The 12,321-nt window shown below is 34.6% G+C and overlaps 1 protein-coding gene across 4 annotated transcripts in view; it reads right to left on the reverse strand.

Annotated features, from left to right (window-relative positions):
* The window catches only part of LOC100651120 (4-coumarate--CoA ligase 1), an 82,040-nt gene that overhangs the window by 21,544 nt on the left and 48,175 nt on the right, over positions 1 to 12,321 (reverse strand). The window contains exon 1 of one of the 4 annotated variants that reach the window (XM_003394384.4): positions 11,010 to 11,140. The exons of 2 other annotated variants lie outside the window; for them this stretch is intronic. The gene's annotated coding sequence lies outside the window, so the exon portion shown is untranslated. Of the gene's footprint in view, positions 1 to 11,009; positions 11,141 to 12,321 lie in introns of those variants that run through there. One more of the 4 variants, XM_012320911.3, reaches the window with a different exon arrangement.

Raw genomic sequence — 12,321 nt, forward strand, 5'->3', positions numbered from 1 at the left:
GTAAAGATGACGCGTGCGATGCGATATGCGTCAGATCAATAACGTACAGTTACATTTCAATGTACTAAAAAATAATAATTAATAATTAAGTGATATAAGTACATACTGGAAAGAGGAGGAAGAAAGAAGTGATTTATGTGCGGATAGATTTGGGAATCTAGAACACTTAACAAGAGGTTGCAGGGAAACCGAAAGAGGTGTCAGGTTGGAAGATGTAGTGAGCGGAAGACAGGATAGAGGGATTGCGGGATAGCCGAAGAAGCTGCAAAAGGAAAGAAAAGGAGAAGCCAGGATATAAGCAGACCAAAGGGAGTCTTCGTGAACATAAAAGGATGCAATAAGTAGCATAATTATTAGTCGGAGTAAATCGGAGCGTGCGAGGAAGAGAGAGTGAATGATTCAAGATCGCTGTGTAAATATAGATATTTGTAAACCAAGTTCAGTCGTTGGTTGCGAGGCCAAATAAATATATAAAGGATATTTGCTAAATGACGCATTAGCAATTTATCATAATTTTAACTTCCAGCGTATAATATGATCGCGATTTCTTGTTTTCATACAATTTGTATTTTATATGCGCTTAAAAAATGTACCGATATATACCAAAATATATGCTAGTTTAATCAATAATCTCAAACAGTTTGTAATAAAAAAATAAAACATTGAAATGACACAATAACCGAGTAAGAAGATCATAAATCTTCACATACCTATCGAATGTCTAATTATACTGCCTAAACTTTACTTATTAGGAGAAAACCGCGGCATATCGATAAGATAACTATTCCTGTTTAAAAAACTAAATCTTGTCCTCAGCTTCAACAGCACATCTTCAACGTTTCTCAGGGACAATCGGTATTTTGATCTTACAATCGCCAGCGACGAAAAGGTCGTTTTGCGATAGATATGCCATTTTAGAAATTACTGGAAATTCTGCCCTAATTCGAATCGTGTTTTACAAGTAAGTTGATTAATAACTCGGTGAATCGTTCTTGGTCCTTTGACGACGGACGACTGACATTTTTCATTTCACTGGTGTGCGAGTTGGGGAAATTTGCAATTCTGTCAGGCGATCCATAGTTTGAGAAACCCTGCTGTAAGCGAACATAGCTGCCATTACGGCCGATGTTATACGCGTACTTCTGGGACAGTATGTTTCCGGGATGAAAAATTACCGGCGACATTGAAACGTCTCTGGCAATCGGGCTCAATTGTTCCATCTTCCGGTTCGTATTAACGTAAGGCCGCGACTTAACGGAATTAACGAGATCGTGTCTAGCTCGTAAAGGGCGGCAGAACGCGGCAGAACGCGGCAGAACGCGGCAGAACGCGGCAGAGCGCGGGGCGGAAGTGGCGGCGGTACGATGCAAACGCAGCGGCCCGCTCGAAGCACCGTCAGGATTTTGATAACATGTGACTTTATCTGGAATTCCCGAGCGCACAGGTAGCCTGTTTACTTAAGATAATAGCAAAGCGGAGTGGCTGGCTGAACGTAGATGGAAGGCTGGCGAGGGGAAGGCGAAAGGAAATTTCAGCAGGCAATGTCGAGTCTCTGGGAGGAGGGCAGACGAAGAGAAACGAGGAAAGAACGCGACGAGTCGAATGCTCGGGGAGGGATAGGATATCTCGGGCGAGCGACGATAGAGGAGCAGAGCAGCCGAAGAAGGGAATCCCGAAGAGGAGAGGAACAGTAGCTGGAGGGTTGCTTTGCCGCAGAGACGGAAGCGGCTAAGGATAAAAGCGGAAGAGTGAAATAGAGGGGGTGAGATTCTCTCTCAGCCGGGCTACAAGAACTTCATTTTCCGAGCCATTACGCCCCGTCCCACTGCGCTACCCTGCAAACCCCTTTACCCCCTTAAATTAATTTATATCGAAATTTTAAATGACATTCATCGGGTCGAACAATAAATAACACTACCAGCCGAGGAAACGTAGTAACGTACAGCCATCTTCTCCAACCAGCCTTTTTCACACTTTCCACTCTCTCTTTTCCAAAAGTTCTTAGGAAAATTTTCTCAGCCACTTTTTTCGTACAATCCGCGAGCGGATGATAAACTCTACCAACGTAATTGATGTAAATGCGATCTGACGATACAGCAAGTTATATGCTCCAATTATATAATATACTGCTATTAATATGAATATTAAACGCGAATATAAAACGTGATTTATCTCTGCTTGTGTTTTCTTTTCTTTTCTTTTTTATTTACCTCCTTCCTTAGTTGCATTTTGCCATACTTATCCATAGTAAAAGCTACTTATAGCTTGTTGCACTATGCACACACTTTCATTTATTCGCTCATTTAGCTTTCCATTGGAGCTAGCTATCCGATTTTTATTGGTTTGTCGTTGTAACAAGGATATCCACCGCATGTTTTTTTTTAAGCTTCTTGGTCCTGTTCTGTATCTTCTTTGTAATGTTTTAGCGTGTTATTTGAATAAGAGTCTATCGTCAACTTTTGTTGATAATTGAGAAAGTGGGATCTCTAACTATGAATTCTATAAAGTATAACGTACGATTAATCGATTGAAATGCTTATAACGTAAAATAAGCGAAACAGGTAATTAACATTTACCTAGAATTATATCCTTGAAATTGAATCCTTTAGAAATCACTTGGAAAATGAACGATATTTTTCATGGCATGAAATATTATTAAGTTGTACGTTTTAGCTATAACGTTAAGTAAAATAATGGAAAGAAACGTCTGTGTTCATTCAGTCAGAAGATCGGTAACAGAAACGTATTGCAAATGCAGATACGGTTGAGTAAAATTTTAACAACCTGGCACGGTAATGGTCGCTTTTATAATAATCATCGCGATATTCCACGGAATTGGTCCTTTTCCTCGTGGATGTCGGTTTCCACTTTTAGCTTGAATGAATTCCATCTCTTTCTCTATACCGCTTCTATGTTTCAGTCAAGCAAATTTGCACGATTTGCTGTTTCAATAAACTCGAAATGGAGACCAGTAAAGTTGCACGCGATAGAAATCTTCAATGTTTCTCTCCCGATTACTTTAAATATGTTATTTCAGATATTAATCAAAAGAGAGCTTTTGCTTATTAGCAAGAAAATGTGGACGTAATTATGCGTTTATTTAAAGGCAAATCGTTGTTTAAAGCAAAGTCTCTCATTTCTATATGTCGTAATCGTAAATTTATACATATTTATATAGGATGTCTCATTTTGATCGATCCGCGCAAATATCTTCCAAACTGTAGCTTATTCAAAAATTCCAATCAAGATACATTGACACCATTCGATGCACTTTTTAATTCTCTACAAAGAAAAAGTATTAAAGTACTTGTATCGAAAAATGATTAGCTTAGATTAGATATTTTAACTTTAATCTTGTAAAACTTATCGGATGAAAGACGAGGAAGGACAATGCAGTGCTGTTACGATTACGTATCCACTGAATCTTTGAAATTAAGCAGCTTCAGATACAAGTCCTTAATATCCTTTTGCAGAAAATTAAGAACCACACCTTAAAATAAGGTTGGCTTTAGATCAGTTAGACTTTTGGTTTTGGAACAGAACATTTTTCTTCCCATTTTGGAGGAAACCTAATCGATCACTTTCTAAGGATCGCCCTGTATATATGTAAGCATCTTATACCATAAAGGCGGATTTCACGCGATGATACGTGTCGTATATCGCAATACGCTTATAATAGATACTGAATATACATGTGTAGTAACGCATACCAATGGAAGCGTTCGCACGACGATTCTCGACAGATATAGTACCGCGATACTGATTTCCTGTATCCCGAGATCCTCGGCCGCTACCTATACTTTTCCTATGAAATCAGCAGACGAAACATTGGAACAAATCGTGTCATTCACACGGCAAATACATGGTACGGTAAAACTCGGTTTATATAAACCTGCCGGGGTTAGGTTGATCCATATGACCGGGTCGTCCATTTAATACGATTCCGCCTATGATTTTCCGTTCAGTTAGTAGGAGTCCATGTTCGTGCAAGGGGATCCAGGAGACATTTGCTCTCAAATACATAACGCTGCAAATTTGCATCGACCGCGAAGATGAGAATGCGTCACATAACGCGTGCCAGTACTGTTCACATTTTACTGCGAGACATTCGTACAAGTGGATCGACGCTCGGCTAAAGTTCAATTAATCAGGCACTATTAAAATTTCGTTTGTTCAAACAGAGTTCATATGAATGGAGTTTCATTGTATCGTATCCATCCTTCGGCATTTGTTCCATAAATTTCATGATTTTGCAATTTTTACAATGTGCGTCTAATTTTTATAGGTGATAAGTTTTGGTGCATAGTTGACTCTATTATTATAAAATGTTGAACAACAAAAGTAGCAAACTATTGAATGTCGGCAAGAAATTATGATATATGTATGTAAAGTAATGACTCTTAATATTTTAGGCTTCCTTCTTTGCTCTGCATAATCGTCAACGTATCATTTATCGTCTTAATATATCTTTAACGAAATTTTACCTAATTTATAACCCTGTGACACTTTCAAATTGTCTTTATTTTTTCCATAAACATATTTTACTAATTCTACTCAATTATTTTCAATTATAATGACATTCAGGGATCTCTTTAGCAATTCTAAAGTACTTCCCCTAAATTCCTTTGCCAATCTAGTCTCTTACATGTTTTGTTGCATAAACCTGTTGCGTTATCCTGTTGAAACGTTAAATCTTCGCGCGTGATTGTAAGTCTGTATCCGCTCATAATAATGTTTTCTTTTCACTCGTTTTTCCTTTTAGTTCTTTCGTATAACGTCCAAATAGACAAAACTTTAAACTCGTCCATTGCTCACAGAACAGATTTTCATCCAAAACGGATGCTTGAGAGGAGAAGTTACTCTCAACTGAAAAATGATCGCAACAAATGATCGATACAAGAACAAATGAGATTATATTTCATTCTTAGATGTATCTCATACGCGTATCTTTCACTGTTTCACACGGCGATACACGTATTGTTTCGTGGAAGCGTTATGTGTTGTACATTAAACCAGTTATTATATGTTTGTATGTAATAGAAGGAATAATTGCTGATTTATGCGAATGAATAATCGATCGTCGTGTTACATCTGTCAGAATGTACATTTTAACCTTACATTTACTGAAAAACAGTATTTTCTTCTTATAATGTTGGACTTGTTGCAGATATGGATAAAATGGCAGTCACTTTAATAGCTCCGTTATTTTGGAGTTCTGAGAAACTTTTATTTATAATTGTTTTTGAATGCACCATATCATAGAGAATCGAGACTTAGTGTATTAAAAAATATATAATAAATGTTATTACTGTCACATTATAAACCTCTTTATACTAAACAACTTTTGCTAACAAAGTTTCATCATAGCTCCAGGAACAACGGAGCTGTTCGAGCGTTAACTCTTATTGGATATTTCTTTTCCGCAGAGTACGATATTGATCTGATATTAATCCAAGATATTCATTTGATATTGAAATCTTAATTAAGAATCATAGTCATCGTTCCTCATAGCGAAACACGTCTCAAGTAACGGTTGAATGATTTAAAGAAGAGTACATTGTGGTGTTATCTTTCTCGTAGGTGAATGCGTAAAGAGTTACAGGAAGCATACGTTTTTCGATTGAAATATCGTAATTTAAACAATTAAATATTAAGAAATCGAAATTTTCTTATACAAGTGTTAACTACGTTTAAATTGGCGCTTAAAACGATTGTGTTCTACGGTTCCATGAAATGTAAACAGTTGAGAAGTATTCAACCATCGACCTAATGTCAATATTTAGCTGCTGCAAATATTTATCCGCGTCATTTTTAGTATTATAAATATTTAGTTAATGTACAGTATCGCTTCGATATTAAGCACACAAAAGAAGAAAAAATAGATATGTTATCAGTTTATTCTGAAGTTAGAGTAATTGCAGCACGCATCAAACGATAGTATACGATGAGATTTCCTCATAAAATCTAACCGCCTGGTAATACTTTCAATAATGTTGTTAAACAATTTCGACAAATTGGAAACTTTTCAAAAACCGATTCGAAGTAAAACAGTGACGAACAATGGAAACGAAATTACAGTTTTGATCGCAGCTACATTGATCCGTCAATATGCTATCGCGAAATTGAAAGGCAATATGGAATTAGTCGGGCAAGCATCGTATAGTCGCGCATACTCCAAAGGCACAAAATTCATCCACACCGTTGGTCAAAAGTTTTAAAGTTCACTGACAATGCTTTTTATCGTCATTTAAAATTTTGTGAACGTTGATTTAGGTAAATCGATCGTCAACATCGACAAAGCAAAGTGTTAACGTACGGTTTGGTATACTCAGAAATTATATTATATTATTGGGCCATATTTTAGGAGTGTAACACTGGCCGGATCAAAGTATACGCGTTTTCTAAGAGAAATTTTATGCGCATTATTGGAAGATTTGCCCGTTAAATATTCCTCGAAAAATGTGGATCCAACAAGATGCATGTCCTGCATATTGCGCATTAATGGGAGAAAATACATTGAATGGATTATTTCCAAATCATTGGATAGGAAGAGGCGATCCTACTAATTTTCCAGCTGAAGGATAAAATCTGCGCATTAGTTCTAACTACAATGACCGCTAAATATTGCAAAATGTAACCCGGAATATTATACAAGATTTTAGGGAAAAATGTTGCGTTGTTTGTCAAGCTTTATCATCGTGCAGTGCGATTTTTTACAATCACTTTCAACGAAACCCTACTATCTTTCGGCGTTAATTGGCTCCTCGTATCGTTCTTAACAAGAAAGTATCAAAGAATTATTAGTTCACGAAGAACTCGATACTTATCGCCAACTGTAACTATTTTTGAACGTTTACAACAAATATTCAAACATTTGACCACTACGTTCTAAGCATTTTTTCAGTCGTTTTCTTAAATATCCCATTACACTGTTCATTTATTCAGCACTCATACTCAAACAGTTCCTTTCAATTCGTTCTTTCGTGTCATTTGCTAGAATACAGGTTTCTATTCACAGTCCATTTTTGAGAAAAGTCCGCAAGAAAATGTGAAAGGGATTTAAGTCAGGTTTTAAAAACCTAACCCATTTCTCTTCACAAGTTGATGTTAAATATGTGTATCTCCGTATGGCGCGTGCGTTGCAAGCCGGTGCTCCATCCGGCTGATGCTACTCGTATTTCAGATGGTTTCGCGTCTCTGATGGAACATCACGTAGCAAATCGGGTAATGTGAATTCCAGGAAATACGGATATCGTTTAGCATTTAAAGTATTGTGGGGAAAGAAATACGGATCCATAAGACACGTATTAAGAATTCCACACCACACGTTGATGCATCTTACTTGATTGTTCGTATTTCTTGTAAGACGTGGATTTTCTGTAGCACGTCTACTTTAGAGTAGACGTGCTCGTTGTATCGATTAAAAATCCCATTACTAGCAAAAGTATTGATAAAAGTACATTCGTTTGTCCATGAAATTGTTTGCACAAAATGTTCACTTTGCCACTGTCTTGAGAAAAATCGGCAGAATTATATTCTACGAAACTCATCTCTCGCGTATAAAATATGCCACATGGAACAATGATATTGGTCACAAATATCTTATAGACAGCTACGTATTCCATTTTTGCTGCAATGTGTGGATAAACATTTTTATTAAAATACCTATGCAAGCACCGTAAATTAAATAGTGAACAGCTGAAAATTTCGTTCGGATGACTTTATATTTTGAATGCAAACAAATTCATTATCGTGAAATATTTCGTAATATTGCCAATTGGTACATTATTTTCATGCTCATATCGTGTATTATCAATAGACTTCAGTCGCTATATCGTATCCAAGTGCATCTTTTCTAATTTATCGACAGTACTTTGTTTCGCGACTTGCTTCAATTAGGCTCACAACTAGCAAGTAACGACATTTCGTGATAATATCATTATGATAGTTGATAATTCATTTCATTCTACATATTTAGTTTATTTTCTATCGTTCTATTATATTTTACGTATTTCATATGTTTCTTTTCAATTGCTCAAGTAAATTTATTTGCCTTTCCACATTAAAACACTTTTCAATTCCTCTACTAACATTCTTTTGTTTTATCAACGTGTTCAAAGCACCTAATTCGTTTTCTTATTGTTTGGACTTCCACCTTTAATTTAGTAAAAAAATTGCATCGATTAGTTATTTAGTTTCGTTTTTATCCCAATTTAAAAATGGAAGAACAAAACGCGCATATTAGACATATTTTATTGTATTATTTCCGAAAAGGCAGGAACGCGTCGCAAGCGTGGCAAGCAAGAAAGGCAATGTCAAAATTGGTTTGGCAAATTTCGTTTCGGTAATTTTTCGCTGAAAAATGTTCAACGATCTGACCGTCCAGTTGAAGTTGAGACCCATATCAAGGCCATTATCGATTCAGATCGTCATAGCACAACGCGTGAGATTGCAAAGAAGCTCGATATATCTCATACATGCATTAAAAAAAACTTAAGACAGCTTGGCTATGTCAAGAAACTCGATTTATGGGTTCCTCGTCAGCTTATTCGCTTATTCGTGCGATTCGCTTCTGAAACGCAATGAAATTGATCCATTTCTGAAACGACTGATTATTGGCGACCAAAAGTGGATAGTTTATAACAACGTTAATCAGAAAAAAATCGTGGGTGATGCAAGATGAACCAGTCCTGACGACGCCAAAAGTTGAGATTCGCCAAAAAAGATTATGCTATCAGTTTGGTGGGATTATACAGGAATTCTGTACTTTGAACTTTTACCAAGATACCAAACGATAAATTCGCCAAACAACTCGCCGAATCGAAGTTCAAGAAAAGCGGCCAGAATTGGCAAATCGTAAAGGTGTTGTTTTCCAGCATGATAATGCGAAGTACCACACATATTTGGTCACTTGCCAAAAATTATTGGAACTAGGTTCGGATGTGTTGTCTCATCCACCATATAGCCCTGACCTTGCGCCTTCAGTTTACCATTTATTTCGTTCCACGCAGAACTCCTTAAATGGTAAAATGTTTAACGATGCTGATGATGTAAAATCACATTTAATTCAGTTTTTTGCTACCAAAATCAGAAGTTTTATGAACGTAGAATTATGACACTGCCTGAAAGAAGGCAAAAGGTCATCGACAAAAACGGACAATATCTATCTAATCGAATAAAATTATATTTTTCCTTCGTATTTAAAATACGCAATCACTTAGTTGCCAACCCAATATTTCCATATTATTATATTTTTTAATCATCAACTTCGCCATAAAATATAGGTTCGAAACGTATAGAATAACTCTGCTCACATAGTGGAACACGACATCTGCATTCCTTATTACTAGTTGTGCAAAAACAGTATGACACAAAACATTACGCATTTGTATCGTGTACTTGAATACAAGTGAAACTATAAAATAATGGATATAGATAATATATAATATTATTATAGGAACGTGTATAGCCTATTTAAGAATGTAGTATAGCTAATCTAATCGAAACACGATATGTGTTAAAGATGATGCTTGCTGTTTCAAGAAACGCAAAAAAAACTGCCATTACTTCTTACGTAATTGTTTCATAATATATATATATATATATATATATATATGTATAATCTATAAGAATGCTGGCAACATATAATATATGAGAAATAACTATTTAGGCAAATATAACTTTTCAACAATATGGGGAATAGATTTACTTTGCTATTTATTACGACGTAATCCTAAATACAAGAATGTAAAAGTAAAGACAAACACGAGTATGCTAGAAAGTAATAGTTAATAATATAGTTAAACATCAGTATATAAATATCGTTCTCTGTATTCAGGAACATAGAACACATTTTTCTAATATCTTGAATATAAAAACTTTTTAGTAATTATGTAAATATAGGAACTGTTGCATTATGTCTTATCTGTTGTACGCCAGATACATACTAGTAATAATAAAATTAGGATATATGTATATATACCTTTGCATATGTCCTAATGATAACCACGCAACATCTTTGTTTTTCAGCTACAGACAAAAGTACATTTGGTAGTATATGCGGAATGTTTACGATATATGGGGCCATCGTTTCTCTTGCAAATGGTAAGCTTTTGAATATAAGATTTTTTATAGTAAACACGATAGCAGTTACATGTATGAGAAAAATTGTTCAGACTGTTGACCTTGGCAACAAATTTCAAGCTCATTGAAATCGGGCACGTGTACTTTTTTTCTATAATTACCGTAGTTTGGATTATTGTGAAATTTTAATTTATTCTGTTAATTATCACATTTACTTTATTATGTTGTGCCTAGTAACGTATCTGATAAGAGATGTGATAGAAGATTCGTTGTTATTGATCATTGTTGCGAAGCAGGTCAAAGTTCATTGATATATGAACTTTTTGGGAACATTATCGCTTTTTGATAATATTTCCTTTTAAATAATTGTACAAAATCGCTAAAATTAATATAATATGAGCTACAAGTGATTGGACATTGGATTATCTCAAACTTATTGTCAGTTCAAATAAATCTCATGTCACGTAACCGGTATTTTGAAAATTGAACAATTAATTAACCGACTAGTTAAATATATTTTACACGGATAAAACAATATATTTAGTATAGCATAATGTATCTGCTTTTGAAAGTTTAAGATTATGAAGTAGTAATATGTACTAGTTGTATATATTTAATTATTATCTTTGTTCATTATAAAATCACTAATAATAATTGATAAGTTTGCAAAGATTTGACTTTCTGTCACACATTGTTATTTTATTTTTATAATATTAAATTCTAACAACACATTCTACATCATATTTTAATTAAATGCCATTTATATTAAAACCAGAATAATTATAATTAACGATATCGCAGCTAAAATTGATCGTTACTTGATCACGGAATCTAAGATTTCTGTTTCACTGGCATTTAATATGTGACACAGCTAATTCTGCTATAATTTGTACAAAGTTATAAAAATTTATTAAAAACATAATTACCACAAATATTTTGTAACAGACGTACTTAATTTTGTTCTTATTCTTCTTATTATTATGTAAAACGTACGACACTTGTTAACTTGGATATAATTTGATGAATGAAAAGCTTGGCAATGTATCCACCGAGTTTACAACGAGAACTAAGCAATTCGCTCAACGAAAGGCAAAGATAAGTTGATATTCTATCTCGATGACTCGTTACGACCACAAAACTTTTTTTCTCCATTGTAAATATACAATGCTTTCAGCCTAAACCAAATACTTAAATGCGTATATCTTCCGTTTTAAACAAAACATAGTTTTGTTGTATTTGTCGGTGTTTGTCGAATAGCGTTTTAGAGGTAATTCTCGATGGTTTCGAGAGAATACTGTCGAGGAAAGGTAATAAATTATTTTAAACACTAGCTTTTATTCACTCGTTGTTCGAGTTTCGATAAATTATACAACCAGTCACAGAAGTGTATATACCCCTTGAATATAAAATATTGTATAAATGTATCCAAAAATATAAAATACAATGTTACAAAGTTACACACACCTGTTATATCTGCATAAAATCATAAAAAGATAAGAAGATTGTTATTATAACCCCCCCATACATTATTATCATTATTAACACATTCTTAAATATCAGTAATGTCTTGCTACTTGCTTGTAGTTGAAAAAATCAAAGTTACAATAGAGTCTGCCTTATCCGAATTAATAGAAAGATTTACTTTAAAAAAAGTGTATAACCCATTCAAATCCCATATCTTTTTGGCTATCAAGTCACATAACTTTTTCAACAGAAGTAATTGCATAATAGTTGCGTCCTTTTTGTACTTGGAAACACGGAAACTCTTTCCTTTTTTTTAATGCCTTCAGCATAAGAAAGCACCTCTCGGTTATTACTTTTGTTCGCTGTTTCCATTTGTATAAAATTATCATTATTATCGCCTTTATTGCGATTAAACCGTTTCATTACATCAACATATTTAAGATTTTTCTACTATTGCAGCAACTGAAGAATCTGCGAACTTTAGATAATTTTCGGTATCGCATCTTCATTTCTTAATATCTGCGACTGTGGCTTCGCCAACGTCATGTACTTTTGCTAATTCTATTGCACAATGCACTATTTTCCAACTTTTTAATCGCGTATCTTGTTCCGATAGTCAAAACTCTATTAGTTTCATACCAAATTCTTGTTATAATCAAAATTCACTTAGTAGAGTGAAAAAAGAAGAAATTGTATATGAACACTAATAATATATTGAAATCTCCGACACAGATTTCACCGATATCAGACTTGACCGACAACAGGCTTGACAGG

The sequence above is a fragment of the Bombus terrestris genome, chromosome 17 (assembly GCF_910591885.1).
Source record: "Bombus terrestris chromosome 17, iyBomTerr1.2, whole genome shotgun sequence".
Taxonomy (NCBI): Eukaryota; Metazoa; Arthropoda; class Insecta; order Hymenoptera; family Apidae; genus Bombus; species Bombus terrestris.